Source organism: Elaeis guineensis, chromosome 4 (genome assembly GCF_000442705.2).
Source record: "Elaeis guineensis isolate ETL-2024a chromosome 4, EG11, whole genome shotgun sequence".
NCBI lineage: Eukaryota > Viridiplantae > Streptophyta > Magnoliopsida > Arecales > Arecaceae > Elaeis > Elaeis guineensis.
Window position 1 is genome coordinate 134,094,917 of NC_025996.2, and position 22,089 is coordinate 134,117,005.

The window sequence follows — 22,089 nt, forward strand, 5'->3', positions numbered from 1 at the left end:
CCTGACAAAGCAATTGAGCCAGCTGAAAATGAAAGTCCATCTTGAGAAGATGGGACTTAATTTAGTGGCCAATTGGCTTTAGTCCAAGTAGAAGATTATTAGATGTATGTCCTAGAAGCCAATATGGCTGACACATTGTAATAAAGTTATGACATAATTTTGTACTTAATATATTGATTTAATCAATAAAAAGATAAGCTTATTTTTCATTCAAGTGTGATGTGTCTTTGAATCGTCCATGAAATTAACTTTTCGATACATATTCTCAAAGTGTTGAGAATTAGAGATATGTATTTAATTTTTAAAAGCTTTCAATCATAGCATCATCATGAGAATGGTGATCGATTCGGATAGACCGACGCACAGATCACTTCCTTCGGGATAGATGAGTCTCTGATCTACAGTGTAGAGACACTGAGCGACGATTATGGGTAGTTGTTAGAGAATAATTAGTACTGAGCATGACCATACAAGAGATCACTTGGATTTCTACTTGATCATCAATGATTGTCTCGATGCTGTAGTTGTGTAATTGGTCCTTTAACCTGAGATGGTACGATTGCTCACAGTGAGGCTGCTGGAGTTTGACTGATACATAAATATGATTTCAATGAGCTCTTGTAGTGGATGTTGGTGACAGTTAGTCCACTATAGAAGTAGGGTGCGCATCAAGATGGGATCTATCGACCTTGATAGAGAGAAGTAGTCCTATAAGATTTGAGAGGCTAAGTCCGAGAGTCTATAGCCACAGCAATGTGATTAATGAAAAAAAAAATTCATAAGGATCATAATTGGATTTGAGCTGATCGAATTTATTATATGACTGATGATGAGGTTTGACGATTTATCCATGACCTGCCATCTAGTCGAAATTTATGATAGAGGGATTGAATCATATGTTAACTACACTTTGAGATTTTTTTCAGTTCTACTGGGTTATCATTATATACTATTAGGTATCATTGGTAGATTGTGAGAGCTCACTAAGATTATTCTGTATCGATAATCCTTGATGAGTTATAGTGGAATTGTTCTAACCTATTGAAAAGAGTTTCAATGATACTTTGATAGAGATCATTGTATATCTCACTACCAGATAGAATTGAACCTATGGGATCACACAACAAAGAGATTAGATCTGGAATAAGCAATTAAGTTTATGAAGTGTCAATTGGGTTTAGAGAAACCCTGTTGGGTTCAAGATAACCTTGCTAGCATATGGTTGGATCCAATTTTTTCTTTATATTTGAGTTTTTTATTTGATAAGATTAATTCAAACTAAATTACCTACTAATAACCTAAATGAATTAGATTTATTGGGCTCCAATTATTGGATGCCTAAGGTTTTGGATCAAATGAATTAAGGGTGTAAGTCCTTAATTTATTTTCTTGATAGTTTTGAAAGGGTGCCACTTAATTTGATTAAGTTAGGATGTCCCACCTTTAAAGGGCTTATGGATCTTTGATGGGGCATCTCTTGGGTACAAAAGGGGATATGATTTTGTGGGTACAAGGGCTCCAATTGTTGGTGCCTAATAGGTTTCCTAAAGAAAGTTGAATAACTTAAGTTATTAGGAAACCTAATGCAAGTAGGACTTGTATTAAGTGCTTATTTGATTTTGAATAAGATTCAAACCTTATATCTATTTAAAGAGACCTCCCCTAAAGGTCCCTTGGTACTAAAACAAGCAGCCCCATGCCCTCTCTTCCTCTCTCCCTCTCTTCTCCTTTGGACGTCCAAACGCCCCACCCCTTTGGGCATCCCTTCTTCCTCCACGTCCCAAGACTTTGGGCATCCCCTTTTGTGCTGGTTTCTAATCCATGATAGCAGCATAATCAAGGAAAGAAAAGTAAGAGAAGAAGAAGATCAAGAAAAGGATCAAAGAGTTGATCGCGATCCAGGCTTCGTTCAGATTTGCAGGCTGATTTTTTTTTAAGAAGAAAAATCAATTTTAAGAGAGCTGTTTCAGACTGATCCTGAGCGGATATCTATAGAGGTCGGATATTTATGCGGCTAAGAAAAAGCCTCTTCTCTTTCAGATCCAGATTTGAAGAAAAGAATTACGAAGCAGATATATGATTTAATCACATATTAAATTTCAGCATATATTCAATTTCAGCATATGAAATAGATCCTTGTAGTTTATGTTTTATGCATGCATGATATAGATTAAAAGAAGTTTTAATCTTCTATTCTACTGTGATGTTTAGAAAATAAAATTTTGAAACATGCATGCATGTCCCGACATAGAAATTTCAACAGTAGTCCGGCACCAAAGCATAATAAATTACTTGCAAGTCATCGTGGTGATCTTAGGTCAGAGGGATATTTATACCCATATGCACAGCAGAGTACTTCATAGATGGTAACGTTCAGTCAGATGTACATCTATGTCTCACTTGCATGTCATGTCAGTATCTCCATACTCCTTAGTTAAGAGGATAACCAACATCCATGAAATACAACGACCTACACTTGATATAGCTATCATCCTAATAATAGCATATCGTTTAGTCGTGAATTAGGTTTAAGGACTAAACGACATATCCTCTTATATCGATTTAAATAGTCCTAAGGACTTCATTACAATACAGGAGTTTAAAGAAGATGTACAAAATGATTGAAAAACTAAATAATATTTATTATTTAACAATTCATGTACAATTATAACAATGAGCTCAACCGTCAATAGGCTGACAATTGACTTTGAAATACAATTTCCAACAATAATTTCATAGGGAGGTTTGGCAGATGAATCCAAACCTTGAGTTGGGGAACATCATCCCGACTAGGGTTGAAATTCAATCTCCAACTCTCTAATGCAAGTAATTGGCCAATCAAGGACCAAGGGCATTTAACCAGGATACGACCTTGGATCTCCTTCGATGGTAGGTCGAACAGTAAGACTCCATCTAAGAGAGAGAGTACTCTTAAAATTTTCCTTCCACATTCCATCTAACTCTTATATCTTTTTGGATAAAATCAATAGAAAATTCTTTACCTATGAACTTACCGACCAAGGCAGCCTTCCATCGGGCACAAGATTAGTCAATCTCTTCATCTACAAAGGCCACCACCTGGAAAAGCACTTCTCAAAGATAGCAACCTCCTTCATTGATGCTGAGGATGCCTCCCATTGGAATTTGTGTTGCCCTGTTGCTGCTTGAGACCATGATTTTGGGACTTCAGAGGACCCATTTCCTTGCTTCAGGACTGTGTTTCTGGGAGGAGAGCCATGGACCCCTTTAAGCTTTTGATCAGAAGTCAATGGAACTCCCCCCATGAAAGCCCCTTCCTTGGGTACCTTGTCAGTATCATTTCTCACCACCTTTCTTTCCGGTCTTGGTTGCTCCAGAGAGGAAGACATAGTAGGCAAGAAAACCATAGAAGGGTTGGATTTCTCACCTATTTTCTTCAAGATCTGCTTTCCAGATGCTGGATTAGTCTCGAATGCACCTTCCGCCTCCTTTCTTGAGGATATAGATCCTCTGGGCTCGAAAGCCCTTTGTCGATCGAGCTTGACACCACCGGTCGTGACCTCCTTCACAAAGGTTGAGAACTCACCAGAGAGGGCAGAGGTTATTGGATCTGGCCTCTCTCCACCCTTTCCGGACTCCTTTCTCTCATGATTAGGGTTCACTGTTGACACTTTTCCACTCACTTTGCCTTTCTCCATCCCAAACTTTCTCACACTAGAACAGACCAAAAAATCACTAATAGCAGAATATCTAAAGTAGGATCTAGGAAGAAGACTTGGAGACATTTTTTCTTTAATGTCCAATGGCTTGTTCATTCAATATCTTCTACAGTTACGCCAAGGTGAGACTAGAGCTATGCAAGTTTATAAGTCCCATGGACCCAAAATTTTTTAGAATAATAAAGAAATAGTGTCTCTTCATGATTGAGTGAGAAATACATTGATCCAAAAAGTTCAAAAATTTTCAATTAAATACCCAAGCTTTTTTTTTTTTTTTTTTCTGTGCGTCAAAATGGGAATTCACGATAAAATATCTTAATGGTCTTGTTATTTGCTTGGCATCCATTGTGGTACCTGCAAACCAAGGATACGACTCAAAAGCGTACATCGTGTCACAAAGCATCTCAAGTGGTCCTCCCTTATGATGCTTTTTCTGAATTCCCATCCCCTATGGTTTGCTTAGTATATGTTAACCTTGAAAATATTTTTTCTTGCTTGGTGCATGTTGGGTATAAAATACCCACAGCCGGAACCCACGGCGGAACCGCCGTCAGCAAGCGCTGCTCCGCCCGGACTCCTACGGGAGTCGGGCTCCGCCGCCGACGTCAAAACAGCTCCGCCCGAACTCCTACGGGAGCCGGGCTCCGCTCTCAACATCAATTGCTGGTAAGCTCAGTCCGGACTCTTACGAGAGCCGGACTTCACCCTTGACTTTGTTTGCAGCGCAGCTCCGCCCGGACTCCTACGGGAGCCGGGCTCCACCGACGGCATCAGCAAGTGCAGCTCCGCCCGGACTCCTACGGGAGCCGGGCTCCGACGACGTCAGCAAGCGCTGCTCCGCCCGGACTCCTACGGGAGCCGGGCTCCGCTCTCAACATCAATTGCTGGTAAGCTCAGTCCGGACTCTTACGAGAGCCGGACTTCACCCTTGACTTTGTTTGCAGCACAGCTTCGCCCGGACTCCTACGGAAGCCGGGCTCCACCGACGGCATCAGCAAGTGCAGCTCCGCCCGGACTCCTACGGGAGCCGGGCTCCGACGACGTCAGCAAGCGCTGCTCCGCCCGGACTCCTACGGGAGCCGGGCTCCGCCGCCGACGTCAAAACAGCTCCGCCCGGACTCCTACGGGAGCCGGGCTCCGCTCTCAACATCAATTGCTGGTAAGCTCAGTCCGGACTCTTACGAGAGCCGGACTTCACCCTTGACTTTGTTTGCAGCGCAGCTCCGCCCGGACTCCTACGGGAGCCGGGCTCCACCGACGGCATCAGCAAGTGCAGCTCCGCCCGGACTCCTACGGGAGCCGGGCTCCGACGACGTCAGCAAGCGCTGCTCCGCCCGGACTCCTACGGGAGCCGGGCTCCGCTCTCAACATCAATTGCTGGTAAGCTCAGTCCGGACTCTTACGAGAGCCGGACTTCACCCTTGACTTTGTTTGCAGCGCAGCTCCGCCCGGACTCCTACGGGAGCCGGGCTCCACCGACGGCATCAGCAAGTGCAGCTCCGCCCGGACTCCTACGGGAGCCGGGCTCCGATGACGTCAGCAAGCGCTGCTCCGCCCGGACTCCTACGGGAGCCGGGCTCCGCTCTCAATATCAATTGCTGGTAAGCTCAGTCCGGACTCTTACGAGAGCCGGACTTCACCCTTGACTTTGTTTGCAGCGCAGCTCCGCCCGGACTCCTGCGGGAGCCGGGCCCCACCGCCATCAGCAAGCGCTGCTCCGCCCGGACTCCTACGGGAGCCGGGCTCCGCCGCCGACATCATTACGGCTCCGCCCGGACTCCCACGGGAGCCGGGCTCCGCTCACGACGGCTCCGACCGTTGCCGAGCTTCAGTCGACAGATCCACGCCCCCTGACAGGCCCTCAAAACGGCCGCGACCCTGCTCCACCTCCTGTGGCGGACTCCGTACAGCTCCATTATCCCCCTGGCAGGCCGCAGTAACGGCCACGAACCTGCTCCACCTCCTGTGGCGGACTCCGCACAGCTCCATTATCCCCCTGGCAGGCCACAGTTACGGCCACGAACCTGCTCCACCTCCTGCGACGGGTACCATGCGGTTCCCCTGACGACGGACGCTGCTCCACCCTTCATAATGGATTCCACGTGGCAAGTCGAGGTGATACCTGCGTGTCCGCTCCACTATCTTTCGCAATCAATTCCCCTGACCATGGGCGGCCCACTACCAGGCAGTTACGCACGTCGCCATCAGTCCGTTGCCTCCTCCGCCTATAAAAGGAGGGACTCAGATACGTTATTTTTTAAGCTCATTTCTCTTATCTCGTAACTCTGCTAAATTCTCCGTTCGAGCACTCCATTCTTGTTGAGGCAGAGAACTGACTTGAGCGTCGGAGGGTCTTGCCGGAGCAACCCCACCTCCGGTTTAGACTTCCCTTGCAGGTCCCGGCGGCGACCGCGGCCTCCTCAACTCCAGCTTCTCCGACGCAGGCGGATTTTTGCACCAACAGTGCATACCTTGTAAATGTCTCACTGCTGCCCGGACAACTCAATAAACGTCTATATCCATTCACCATCTTCATTTACACTTATACATCCATTTTTTTTTATTTCCAAACAAATTTATATGTTGCCGATAGGAGTTTATTAGCCAGCCAGCTAAATATGCAATATACAATAGAAAGTTGAACAGCACATGTGGTTAAGAGAAACAGAAGTGATCCCCAACAATTAAATCAGTAGTAAATAGATATGACATGTGAACAATAAATCCTTGTTATTCAATTTTAATTCAAGGCGCTAAACAAGCTTCAGATGCAAATAAAGAAATAGTTATTCCACTAAATATATGATAAATGTAATAAGCATTAGTTAGATGTTGTAAACACTAAATATATGATAAATATATGATTAGTTATTCCATTTATGTGTGCCTCCATGCACAAACATAAATGGGCATCTGGTCTAGTGCCTAGGATGGTAAAGATAAAACAAGAAGGCAAGACTGATATAAATGCAGAAAACGCACATGACCACAAATTAAGCATCTAAGATACCACAAAATGTTCTCCTTCCACATCAGGCCTAATTATTTTTCATATAAAAATTGCAAACTTGTTAACACTCAAGAGCATGAGGAAAATTCGAAAATGCATCATGCAGGATAATAATGCATTAGAAAAGCACAGATTCAGATATAATCCTAGCCAAAATAAACTATAAGACATGGAGGGAAGACTCGTGTGTATATGATATATTTATTTTCTTTCGTGAAAGATTTGTATGGAAGTTCACACCAAAGTTTTAAATCTTGTGGGATAAAAATGTCTCAGTTTCTTCATGGAATAGGATGCCCCACTGTCCCATTCTATCTTAGCAACAGACCTAATAATGCAGCCCAATAGATATCCTCCATCTCCCTCCCCTTCTCCTTTCTTCTTTTCTTTTTTTCTTCCTTTTTTAATCCTGTACCTTCATTTCTTTTCTTTCATATTTTTTTTCTTCTCCCTTATTTTATTTTACAAAATTCTTCTTTTTCATTTTACTTTTTTCTTTCCTTCATTCATCTTTTTTCTTCAATCTTATATAGATGGGTTTTAAAGTCCTGAACCTGCCTCGATCTCTTTGTTTCGCTGGAATGAAATGGGATGGCCAAGACGCATTCCCTTCTGTCGAAATGTAAAACCTTAGTTCACACAATGCAAAGTTACAAAATATCACTTTAGATAAAGTGGGTCCATCAGACAGTCAATGAGACACATCCACGCTTCACTCTCAATAATGTGCTTCAAGTTAAATAAGCCCTTTGTTGCTAGAAATGGGAGTAGGTGGTGCAAGGAAGTGAATACTTCAAAAACACTTTTAGAAGGAATTGCTTACAACGTGGGCTTGGGTTTGAGATTATGAGAAGATTCCGAAGCAGATAAATTATCCTAGGTAGAAGACTCAAACTACTAAGAGTAAGCCTAACATGTATCCTAGGTATAAATTACTCTGAGGAATTGAAGAAATATGGTGTATGAGTACCCCAAATAAGACAAGCATACAAATCTCAAAACACATCATAGCAACTCATTTCTTAATGAATATGATATCTTTTCTTATTACATTATTATTCTTGTATGGAGCTTCTAAACTATTTTGAATTGACAAAAGAATCCCTTGCTTTGTATAGGACAACCCAAATTGACAACACAGCGAACTGGAGAGGACAAGTCCTCATTGGATTGCGACAGGAAAAGTGGAAACCCAGTTAAACATTGGATTGGTGCTGGTGGAAGGTATTCTGATCCATTTGACTGTTAAAGCCCTTCGTCCAGAGCCACTGGATGTCAATCTAATGGTTGCAGCAAACTTCTACAAATAAAAATACCATAATCATCCACACTTCTACAAATAGTTGTAATAGAATGTTATAGTGCATTGATTTTGAAGTGACTTGATGCATAGCCTAGGAGTCTAGAGATGTTGAATTTTTTGTATATAGATATTCTAGGCCTTCTACATCATACCCAATGGTTCACATTTTTAATTTTTTGATTTTGGTGATGGGTGAAATTCTTTTTTCACTGTGAAATATAACCACATCCATATATAAATAGAGAGAGAGAGAGAGAATAGAGTTAATATGTGGGCAACCACCACATCCATATATAAATAGGGGAAGAGAGAGAGAGAGAGAGAGAGAGAGAGAGAGTAGACTTAATATGCGGGCAACCACCACATCCATATACAAATAGGGGGGGGGGGGGAGAGAGAGAGAGAGAGAATAGAGTTAATATGTGGGCAACCACCACATCCATATATAAATAGAGAGAGAGAATAGAGTTGATATGTGGGCAACCACACAATAGTCCCAATTAAGGTATGTCAAACGTACAACGGCTCATACTGGCCAGCGATTGGTTCATTGTGCCATTCTAGGGTATACCGAAATAGGGAGTAGGGAGAGAGAGAAAGAAGAGAGAAGAGAGGGAGAGGGGGAGGGAGAGAGGGAGAAGGTGGGTTCAATCATGAAAGGGCCTATATAAGCCTCGGATAATGCTTGACAGTCATGAGCATAGCCCAAATCTGATGGTGGAGAAGGCTATAGATAATGGAGAACTTGTTAGAGGAGGGTGCGATAGTGATACTTACTATCATCATGCCTCTTTCTTTCTCACTTTTTTTTTCTTCTTCCTTCACTAGGAGGAGCTATCATTGATGGAGGGAGGGTGAGAGATAGAGAGAGGAGTGAAATCCAGACCACAGGAGGGTGGGGCTCAAGGTTTATTAAGGGTGCAACCACCCAATTGACCAGTTTGGTTCAATACGGTCCACATTGCCCAATTCAATAAAGTTCAACTAACTTTGGTCCAAAAAATATCCATGATAACCTGATGATAAAGGGCCTAGAATTGATGACCTGAGCCATAGTACTATTAAAAAATCATATGTTTTAGAGATTCCTAGCCTATGCATCACTCATACATTTAGCAGTAAAAGCTTAAATAATACAAATTATGTATATTTATAACCAATAGATGCAGAAGCTAGAATCTCAAAATCATATGATTTTTACTGATGAGAAATTTAAAGATAATAAATCACTTTCAATGACAAAAATTATCGATGTCGAGCCCCCAATCATACAGTAAGGACCGACCTTATTTTGATTGTTTTGTGGGTGCCCATATATTAGCTCTACCATATGTATATATATGCTTGTGGAAAAAAATTGAAAGAATATAGAAACAAAAAGTCATATGATCACCTGAATGGATCACAAAAGAATAACAATTAAAAGAAAAAATAGTAGCATAATTCTTTATTTAGTCCATGAACAACTATCAAATGGTGATATGTCAGTTTCAATAGAAAGAAATAGCACTTTTATATCAAAAACAAAAAAGAAGGTCTATAAAGTTAATTAAGCTCACTAGTGATGTAAAAATAATGGGCCATGGTAAGCATGTGGAAGCAAAAGCAAGGAATTGAACATTTTTTTAAAAGTAAGCAACTAACCTTCCAAGAATCTGTTGTAACATTCTTATTATAGGAATGGATTAGCACCAGACCAGATCAGTGAATGACATATCATTACTAATTTAGAAGTTAAGCAAATAAAATCCATTTTAGCCAAGCTATATATACCAGTTACACATTTTCATAATCAAAGAAACAGTCTAATCAAGATCAATTATGGTAAATTTTAGGATGAGATTTTGATGCAAACCAACTGAGTTGTTCAATTTAATGATGAATAAAGTAAATTAGTTGCAATGAACACCTACATGATTTTGATTTACAAAATAACTGAAGAAGCCAAGGTTACTCCTGGAACTATCAAAGGTGGGAGTTTATGGTAAAATCTTTGAGGGCCTTCTTTTAAGGTCATTGGCCAGGTACAATTATTTCAAGAGTAACCGCATGTAGAATCCTCATTCAAAGGATCATCATCGCTACATGTTCTAAAATGAAGAAAACCATTTTGAGTGTTTTCGTAAGGTGATCAACTAGGTATATATTTTGAGATCTACATATAATTGACATCTTTATAGGATTTCTCTAAAGCCAACAACAAAGTTGTAATAGTTTTTTTGGCATGAAGAATCTACAATTTGCAATATCCAAGATGTCTTGGGCTGCAATTGTTTTAGGGGAGCCTGTCATATGGAAAGTTTCCTTTGACATCTTCTCCATCAGACGTCCAAGCTCATCAATTGGACGAAAAATGAAAATATGCTTAATTTAACCATTGCTAAGGTCTTCAGGTTAAACTAAGACAAAGTGGGCCTAATATCTATTGGTGACACTAATTTTCTTTTGTGACAGTTTTTAGTTTTCTGAATGCTCCACTTGGACTTGTGCCCATGTCAACATGTTTGCAGTAGATGCTTGACATCCATATATAGCTGTCTGTATGGTTCATTCATAGTGATAGGACAAATTGAGTCAAGTATCTATCAGGTTGAGAGAGGGGTTGTTGACTGCATCTACAAAGCTAAATTTTACCTAAATTAGCAACATCTTAAAACCGAGTTGATCCAGAGGAAATTAAATTTTAAAAAATAAAAGAATATTAAGGTTAGCATTCAAGAAGAAAAAGAAGAATGGAAAAGAACAAACTTACATCTGAATTGATCTACATAGGCAACAAGGGATCAAGGGATGCTCCATATATATGGCACTCCCCAAGAATTCTTTTTCACTATGGTAAAGGAAAGGATAAGAATCCCTAGATCCCTATCTCTACCCTCTTCATGAAATCCTCTGGCAATCTCGTGAGGTGCATGGGGGGGTTGGTGGCTGTGAGTGATGAAGTAGTGCTAAAGCACATTAGGTTGTGAGAAAATGGCAGTTTAAGATAGGATAAGGGACAGAAAAAGAATGAGACCATGTTAGGAGTTATGATTAATGTCGATTTTATTTCATTCAAAATAATAAAATTTCAACACTAGAATTATAAGAAATTGGATCATAATCACGTTGATATGGCACGATCAATAAGCATGTCATTTTGAGTCAACCAGGTCAAACCTTCGAAGCTTAAGCCTGCCAATTTGATACATGAGGTAGTTAGATCAACATGACCATGGCCTCCAAGATAATTATGCTCAACTAAGGCCTGCTGACTTCATGTTGGATCTGAGTTGATGTCAGAAAATGATCTCAAGGAGTGCCACAAATTTTTATTAAAATTTTGTTATTGAGGTATGGTCTGTTGCACTTGCATTGCAATCCATCTGTTTACCATATTTGTCTTTTAGACATATAAACAGGTGGTATCTGTCAACTAGCCAATTGACCCAAAAAGCTGTTAAGGAAAGGGTCAACAATGTATATCATGCTTAACAATAATAAGGAAAAGCTGGGTGATAATTCTACCTCCTTTATCATCAAAGAAAAAACAATATTAAAGAAAAGGGAATACAAAGCTGAGACGTAGCATGGGTAAATGCATGGCATCTAAAGTCGAACTTCCATCCGTAGCAAGGTGATACATATGCAAGGTATACGTGCAGGAAGGAAAATGACATACAGCTGAATGAAGGACATTATGAGAGACTTGTTTAGTATATCAAGATCTCGATTTAACTGGACTGCCAATGCAAATTTTTCATGTCTCATATCATACTTCAAATATGACTATTTGTTTAAGAAATACCTCCTTTCAGTACTCAAAGCATAACAGTGACATATAAACACCTCACTGATCCATAATAAATTAACATTACAAACATGCCCTATCCCAGTTGCTCAAATTCTGTGATCCAATGATAATGAAGCTGCCACATGACACAAATACCTGTACTAAAATTAAGTTTTGACTAAATTAGAAAACAGATAAAGGTTATCAGTTTAACATTTTGGCAGTAACAATTTAGTAAATATGGCATGCAAAATTTTTCCTCAGATGCTTTACCTACTCAAAATTAGATGCCTACCACAGCATAATGTTGTGTAAAGGAGTAGGCTTATGTCCTAAGTTGTCATTTTCTTTCAGTTGACTGAATTCAGCAGCCCATCAATACAAAGAATGATGCAACAAAAGTAGGGCACCCTGCGACTTATTCCAGTATTCCTCTAGCTCCAGCAACATTTATATCGAGGCATCAAGGTTTTACGTCCCGACAGGATTGGAGGCATCCTGACCAGTCTGTCTCATTCCTATAAGAAAAATAGGATTGGAATGAGATCGGGACTTAGAAACCATACATATAGGGAGAGAATAAGAAAGAGGAAAGAAAGAAAGAAAGAAAAGATGAAAAGAAAAAAAAGAAAAGAAAAGAAGAAGAAAAAAAATGAAAGAAAGAAGAAAGGGAGAAGAAAAGAAAGGAAAGAGAAAGAAGCAGGAAAAAGAGAAAAAAGAAAGAAAAAAATGGATTAAAAATGAAAGACAAAAGAAAAGAAAGAAAGGAAAGTAGAAAAAAAAGAAAGAAAAGAAGGAAAGATAGAAAAAATAGAATAAAAAAGAGAGAGAGACGAAGAATATCTTCCAAGATGCATACTCAGGATCGCTACCGCCTGCTAGGATGGATGAGATAGCAAAACATCACATTCTACGGAGAAAGAAAGAAAAAAATGGATTAAAAATGAAAGATAAAAGAAAAGAAAGAAAGGAAAGTAGAAAAAAAAGAAAGAAAAGAAGGAAAGATAGAAAAAATAGAATAAAAAAGAGAGAGAGACGAAGAATATCTTCCAAGATGCATACTCAGGATCGCTACCGCTTGCTAGGATGGATGAGACAGCAAAACACCACATTCTATGGAGAAACCGGCCTCTGTCCCATGGGATTTAGAACCTTGAGTGGCATTCTAATAATGATCCCTATCAATATCTAGAGAGTGCAGTGAAGCATTTATTTTAAAACAGGTAATGATTAAATACTAGATTAAATATTAGATCAACATATACATTAAGTAAAGAGATTCAACCTTTAAGAATAGTAGCAATTTAAATCAGCAACAGAAGTATATATGCACATGTAATTATGGGTGTTTACAAACTAAAACACTTCTTAGCTTCAACATAAGCCATATAATAAGACCTTCAAAAGTATAGACAAGATTAAGCTTTTACCTGGTAGCTGCTATTCATCTGCTTAAAGTGCTTGCAAGTAGCTAGACAATGATTAATTTGAACTCTGATTTCATGGATATGAGTGATCCTAGAATCAATCTTTAGGACATGTATCTACTTCTTATGAAAATATTTATATCTTAGGATATATGTTGAAAATTACCGGTGCGAGAATTATGCTTATTTAATAAGTCCTCATATAGGGAGGACATATTTAGTATGTCTTTAAACTTAATATATCTCTAGATATGGTATGTACTTGCTTTTCAAGTATGTACTTCTTTTTTTATATACTTATTTTTCATCTATTTAAAGAGATAGAATCTTATTAATGAATTGATTTTTTTTTTGAGTTTTTCCTTTCAACAAGGTATCAGAGCAATTGCCGCACCCTCTCCACAACCCTAGCTCTCCACCGCTCCTCTTTCCACAACAGGCTGCAACAGCCCTTCTTAGTCACAGTAGTCCTAGCCGCAGCAGCTCTTCGTAATAGCTCTCGCCGCAGCAGCCCATGTCACGGCCCCTCATCTTTGCCGACAACCTTCAAAGCCCTAACCATACCAAGGTTCCAACTCTCTTCTCAAAAATCATATCTATCTCCTTCCTTCTCAAAGCCTTTTAAACTACCACCACCGCCACTTTCCGTCTCTTTGTCAGCCTTCTTCATCACCCTCTTCCTTCACCATTGGAGATCTCAAACGACAATTGCCTTTAGTTCTTGCTAGAACCCTAGCCGCCCGCTTAGGACTTTGGATTCTTATTCTTGTTGGATCCTTATTACTATAGTCCTGAAATGAATCTATTCCCACTATAGCAATCCATCATTTGCCATCTTGGAGATCTGATTAATACTTCTGCTTGCTGTTTGCTAAATCTGCTTGTGATTCTACAAGATTGACTGAGGAACCTTCTGTGCATACCGAGCCATCTATTCTTGGATAAATCAATATAGATTTCTTTCCTATACCATGTAAAAGTTTTTTGGCTATCTTTCTAGCTATCTACTCATCACGAAAGTGGTACACTACCCATGATTTCTTTGTTTGGTTGTTTCTATCCTCTTCTCTGGCTATCACTTAAAGGTATCCTTCCTTCCCTCTTTTACTGTCTGGCTATCTGATTGTTTTCATCCTCCTCTCTGGCTGCTATGGTATCCTTAAATCACGACAATAAACAACTTTCAACATCTTTGACTCTTGATTCTGACACTGCGATAAGAAATCTAACGGCAGCTATAATAAAACTCAATGGCACTAACTACCTTTTGTGGATCCAATCATTCAAACTGTTTATTAGTGCCCAACAAAAGGTGCGACACCTGACTGAAGATCCTTCAAATTTCAAAGATCCTATTTATGACGGTTGGCTGGCTAGTGATGTTGTGTTATATCATGGTTGTTGAATAGCATGGAGGAAAATATTAGTGCTGGTGTCATATTCCTGAAGATAGTTAAACAAATCTAAGACACCCACAAAGAGATGCTGTGATAAACAAGACCATCATAACACCATTCACTCCATCATTCGAACAGTAAACTGATATTTTAACTAAGTCTCTGTCTTTTGATATTTTCAACTCTATGTAACAAGTTGAGCATGTTTAATATACATATGCTCCAACTTGAGGGGAAATATTAGAATTATGCTTATTTAATAAGTCCTTATATAGAAAGAATATATTTAGTATGTTTCTGAACTTAGTATGCTTCTAAACATGGGATGCACTTACTTTCCAAGTATGTACTTCTTTCTTTATATATTTATTTTTCATATATTTAAAAAGATGAAATCACATTAATGAATTAAATTTTTTTTGAGCTTTTTCTTTTAACAATCAGAAATTGTTCTAGGAAGGAATGTTATGAATGTAATAGCCAAAAAGGCATAAGTCATGTTCTATGTGCAAGCAGCATGGAATGTTATAAAAGGCTTGCAATCACTCATGTCTTATGCTATTCATCTGTTTATAAGGCCACCAATCAGCTCAAACTATGATAAGTACTTATGTTCATAATCAGTCCAAAGTTCTTAACTATAAGCTAAATGTTCTAACTTCTAAATTTAACCGCTAGAGAAACATAAAAGATTTTCATTTTAAATCAATGAAGTCCTCTCTCAAGGTTCCAATCATTCGACTCAACCAAATAGTAAATTTCTTACATTGATCACAATGAGAATTTTGATCTTGATGTGCTCCTCTTGAGGATAACTGGACCTATTGGATAATTTCTTTGTGTGGTTATTCATGCAACAAACTAGAAGCTGGAAAAAGAGGTTTTACATTTACCATATGCAAGTATCTAAAAAATGCATAACAATAGTGTGTCTTGGTTGATGCATTTGGATAGCAGCAATTTGCCGTCTGACACCAATATTAAAATTTAAAAGAGTCCTCATTTCATACTAGTCTCTGATGTCAAGAAATCTCGAAGACATCCACGAATTTCAGATTGTGGTGAAAAACTATCCACGCAAAGGTAAAGATCGGATCTTTAATAGGTTAGTTCTTAATCTTGTTAATATAATGATGCCTAGATTTGAGATATGATCTTTATGCATGCTTAATTAGATTAAATCTAATTAGATTTAAAATGTTTAGATCTGAAATTTTTTTTTCACTATGATTTTGTTTTGAAATTTCTATATGCATAGTTGTCACTATAAGATGATTTTTTCTTCAAGTGATATCAAAGCAGTCTTACTATTACTAGATTAAGATCTAGATCTCATATTTGAAAATCTAAATTTTAATGATCACGAGATCGATTTCAAATCTGAAAAATTATTTTCAAGATCTGAAATCAAGAACGAAGGATGATCATGCAATTATTTTCAGATTTGAAAATTTATTTTTAAATCTGAAAATCTGATTTTAATTGATCAAGAGAAGGATTTCAAGATCTGAAAATCTATTTTCAAATCTAAAATTTAGATTTTCATGTTTATGTAATTTTTTGTAAGATCTGAAAATTTATTTTGGGATTAGAAAAATCTGATTTCTTATGTTCATGCATTTGAAATTCTTATCTAATCTTCATGTGATCTAAATTTATTAGATCTGAATTTTATCTTTATTGCATGTTCATATATTAGATGATGTTCATAGATAGAGGCCAATCTTGATGTAATCTATGATGATATGGATGCTTTCAAATGAAAATGATTGATTGAACATAAGATAATATTTTATAAGTCAATCTTAGATCATCATGAAAATAGGTTGTCCTGACATAATGGTGAAAGCCAGTTATGCTGGCAGGTTGTCCTAGGATGAAAAGAGATTGATATGATAAAATATTATAAGAAATTTGACATCAACATAAGATTTTTCAATTTAGATTATATGATAATTGTACGAATGTTTTGCATGAATACATGTAGTGATCTCCTTGAATCACTACAACCCTTGAAGTAGGGTGTATCATGAACACACACCAAATTGGTTTGCAACTCATAATCTGTGGTGGTGGAAATCAATGGGCTAAACCAATTTGAAATTGATTGATCAATTGGTATTTAAGGCATGTGATAGAATGATGGTTATTTAATTAGGACTGTTGCTTTATGCACGGAGAGTCTCCCACCAATTTTGAACTTGGATAATTTGATTGATTAAATTCTTTTGAATGCCTAGTATTGAGTTCACCACATATGTTGCATTTGCACTATGATTCCGATCTTGATGAACCAAGTCAGGATCTCTCAAATAAATTCATGATAATTATAGATTTACATCGGATATAAATTAAATAATTAAAATGAAGAGACCTAAATTAAATCTTCTCACACATATTAAGTCTAGTGATTTTCCACCATTGTAGATGTACGAACGTCTTTCTGATGTTGATTATTCTCGACTAGATATAGTGGTTTAGTTACATTGAGAGATGCAACCACTCTATTAGTATGAGATGTTGCAGTATGAAGAATAGAGGTGGTAATTGGGTCAGGTCGGATCATATACGAGTCGGATCAATGTGGGTCGAGTCAGAAAATTATCAATCCAAATCCGATATATTTATTAAATAGATCAAAAATTTAAATCTAAATCCAATCTATTTATTAAACAAGTAACCCGACCTGACCTATTTAATTTATTTATTAAATAGGTTAAATTAGATTAAATAGGTTAAATGGGTTAAACGGGTTAAATAAGTTAAACAAATCAGATTAAATGGGTCAGAAACAGATTAAGTAGATTTTAAACAGATCTTAAAGTAGTTAAACAGGTTAAACAGATCGGATTAAATGGGTCAGAAATATGTTAAACAGGCTAAATGGATTATCTGACTCGATCTAATCTGAATATTGAACAGGTTAAATGGATCAGATACCTAAAAATCAAATCTGATCCAAATATTAAACAGATTAAATGAGTAGACCTATTTATGATCCAAAACTGTTTAGCCTAAATCCAAATCAATTTATGATGGATCAAACATAAGTCGGGTCATATTTTGTCGGTCCTAGTGAAGATGGGGTTGGACTTAATATCTACCAGATGAGAGATCCAATAACGATTTTATAATTACATTAAATGGTAGATCTGACTTAACTAAGAAATGATACCAATATCTGTCAGGTGAGGCCTTCATGACTTAGAGACTGAATATCGCTACAACATGCTTGAGAAGTATTGGATAAGAGTTGTCCACTCATCGGTATATGTGTCATCAATATCTGTCAGGTAAGATGCACATATATCAGTGAGATCATATTATCCATTTGAAATTCTGATCGTGAAGGACTTCTGTTTCTCTACCAAAGGAGTGTAAAAAATTTAAGAAAATAACGGGAGAAATATTTATTTTAAAAGATCCTAAAATAAATTAAAAATTAAGTACAAAAATCTAATTAGAATCTCTTCTCTCTACAGTTCACCATGTCAACTTTCAATCCTTTAGCCTGAATTCTTGAAACCAATCGATTATCCAAAAATAACTACAAAGACTGACTTAGAAACCTCAAAATAGTTCTAAACTCAGAAAAGATACAATCAAGACCCCTTTGTTGTGCCCAAACGTCCAATTACTGAATAACGAACAGTATTTAAAAAATAGATGGATGATGATAATAAGGTTAAATGCTATATCTAGATGTTGATGTCTAATAAACTCCAATGCCAACATGAGGACATAAAGACTGTCAGGGCTATGAAAACTCACCTGCAAGAATTGTATGGTAAGCAAGGTCATCTATAGAAGAGACATCCTATGGCTAATTAGGTGGATGAAGACAAGAACCCAAAGTGGGACCCACCATCACAATGGTGGCCCTCAACATTTCGAGCTTCTCCCGATGTATCTCCTCCATGCTCATAGAAAGATTTTGCTATTTTTCTACCTGTGAATGCCCACTTCCAGAGGTCGAAGATGACCTTTTCTCACAACCATGGCTGACCACATAAATGAGCTTGAAGTTTCCTATGTAGAACAACCTTTAGGACTCTTGGAAGGTCTAACATCGGGCACAACACTAGTCTGTAGAACCTTCCTACTAGAGACACTAGTCAAACCATCAGCAACACCTAGTGTCACTACATTATCAACTCTATTAAAGGAGAGTATGATCTTAGTCCATTGGGCATTGAGGATACCTTTTCCTCATCTTTTTTTTGCATCCACTTGTCCTATAATTACACCATCCATTGGCTGATTCTATGTAATCTCCTTATCCGTTGCCCCAATGCATCAAAGAGTGATCCCCCACTATCTATCCCACTATCACTACAAAGCGGAATACGTTTTGGTGGTCTCCTCTGATTGCTCTCTCTTAACTGTCTACCAACCCTCCTGCATGACAGTTGTGGATAACTCGGCATTGCGATTACCACCACTACTACTGAAGCTTGCCTTCCGAGGATCAGAAGTAGTGGAAGACACATCCTTCTTTCTTTCAGCACACTGATGGAAATCCTATTCACCACCATCCACGGACCATAAAGACATTTTCCTTCTCAACGAATATGTTCAGTCTCGTCCTATGTTATATGAGAATAACGGCCCTCAAGGTGTCTAATTCTTCTGTAGAGAAAGCATACGGTGGAGACATTCTTGTATTGAAATTATTACCAATATCATCATCCTTGAGCAACTATATCAATTCCTAGATGCAATGGCTGGGACAAATCAATCTGAACATAGGCTTTAGCATAGCCTCCACCGCTCCACTGATCACCTTCTCAGTCCAAGTATCGAGGATTAGAGGAGTACCAGCAGAAGATGCTATCTTCAGTAATATCTTTCTATCCCAAAGCTCGATTGGCAAATTTGAAAATCTCATGCAGATCGAAGCATGAGTAACAGAATCAGTATTAGATCGAAAATTGGGACGGCATCTTCCAATTGCCAAGATTTGACCAGCTATCACCTAGGGACCATTGGCCACAACCCAGTCTCCATCCATCTTATCGGAGAACTGAAACATTAAAAATATCCACTTGATGGAGAAATCATCCTAAAATCCTTCACCAATTTCCACCTTGTTTTTAGTTCTTTGAGAGCAAAATCATAAGACAAGCCCATACCAAGAAACTTACCAATCAAACAACTATTCCAGCATTCACAGGCCCCCTCATATTCTTCATCAAAGAGGAACACTGCTTTTGAGAATTTCATTTGAAGCCTAGCAACCTCATCATCTGTCACTTTGCTAGACTCCCAATGATACCATCTTTTTCCTTGAGGCACTTGAGCTCATGAGGGAGAGCCAAGAGACACCCCCTTCTGCCTCTTTACAAAGGACCTACGAAGATCCCACCATGGCAACATTTTCAACCATGACGGGCTAGCACTGTCGATCGGACGATGCTAATGCACTTCTTTATTTTTATCTAAGACTCTGTTTCTGTCACCATAGAGATGAAACACTAGGCATTCAAGTGGATAGGTATTCGTCAAGCGGTATATCAATACCATTCATCTTCTTTAACAAAGTAATGTTAAGTGACCATCATATGGTAGCTAGCGTAAAGTTATTGTAGGATAAAAATATCCTTGATATATGTTAGTTATCTAGGTTGGAGTCTAGCACCAAATGAGGAGTTTGATAATAAGAATGTCTAGATCGATAACCAAAATCACTGTGAAATCAATGGATGGATCACCTTCTTCTCACAACCTAACTGCTGCAATTATAGGGTCATCAATCTCTATTAGCGTTTAAGCCAAAAATTAATAAGAAAGTAACAATCTATGTTCATGAAAAACAAAAACAACAAGTAGAGAATGAAATTGATCTATAAAGGGTAAGAAAGTGGACCTTGTGGAGCAAGACGTCCCTCTCATCATGAGCTAAAGTGGCAACACAATTGACATGCTTCATCTTGTGGGAGATGATAGTGAGCTCCTACTTGAGGTTCTCATGGGTGGTAGCAAGGTGCTGGTTGTCGATGAGGAGGCCTTGGATCTCTTAGAGTTGGGCAGTGAAGTGCTCATCAATGATGCAAAATGAGGGAGGAGAGGCCAAGGAGGTCTGCAATCGAAAGAAGGGAGCTCTCGGAGGTCATCTAGGAGGTTGGGGTGCATCAGGCCAAGGACATGGCTGAAGTAGGGAAGTGGTGGGGTGTCATGGATTGGTGGCAATAGGCCGTTCATTACTTGGGGTAGCATCCTACTCCTATCAACATCACCGGCGAAAAATCTTGTGGGGACGAGAGGGAAGGGTTTGGTGGGATCGTAGGCCAATAGAGGAGGTTGCACAGAGGAGGACAACATCTGTGTGGCATGGAATGACCATGAAGTTTCTCCTCCTTTGACTCTGTCCTTTTTAACCCCTTGGCTGAGTTCAATACTTCATTATAAAGGAATAAGAATAGAATTTTTTGCTGAATGAGAGCTAGTGGAGGGATTTTCTACAAAGAAAATCTACAACAGCTCTTTCCATGAATAGCTAGTGGTCTTTGTCACTTCTTAGTGCTCTTATACATTATATCTAACTTATTCTATTACTACAAGTTGAACTTTAGAATCAAAAAGGTAGTTTTGAGGATAGAACTTCCTTTTCCATTTTTTTTCTAGGATATGATGGGATGAATGAGATAGAACAAGGGAATAGATTATGCTAGCAAGATGAAATGGAATTCATCCCCTCACTTTGTTTTTTTTCATTTTCTCGAGAAATAATCAATGGCATAGAGGGGTGCACAAGAATGGAGGGATAGTCAACGTCAAATAGAGGATCGGATTATTGGTGGTCATCAAATAATTACTAAAGGATGGAGGACGAGAGCAAAGGGTTTGAAAGAAATGGTTGGAATACGGAAGGGATAACTAAAAAGATGTTTAAATATGTCAAAAAAGAGAAAGAATATTTTCATCATTTAAAATGACAAGCTAACACCGTCTGCTAATTAGAGAGCTAGAGGACTAATTTAGAACAATTTAGAAACTTAAAGGATCAGTTTGTAATTTTTTAAAGTTAAAAAAGATCCAAAGACATTATGTTCAATCGAACAACTCCACAAGTAGCACCTCATTTATGTCACTAATATTCTTTATCGCAAGATCATCTACCTTCTTGGAATGGCAAAGGCACTCCTTGCCAAATAGTTGAATCCGCTAACACACTGCCTTTCCATGGGAATGCCTGTCTCATTTTATTAATCTTTAATGCAACCTATTTTGATGGTTTTAAAATCAACATGAGGTAAGTTGATAGCGGCGAAAGGATAGCATTTATGAGAGTAACTCTTCCAACCCAGAGTAACATTGCCTTCCAACATGTAAGTTTTGAACTCAACTTTTAAAATAAAGACATCCAACAATTCCTTGGAAGAATTTTGCGAAACTAACCTAATCCCAAATAGGTAAATGATAAGGAGCCAATCATATAATTCAACATCATAGCAAAGAAGGAAGCCATCCAGGCAGAAGCAT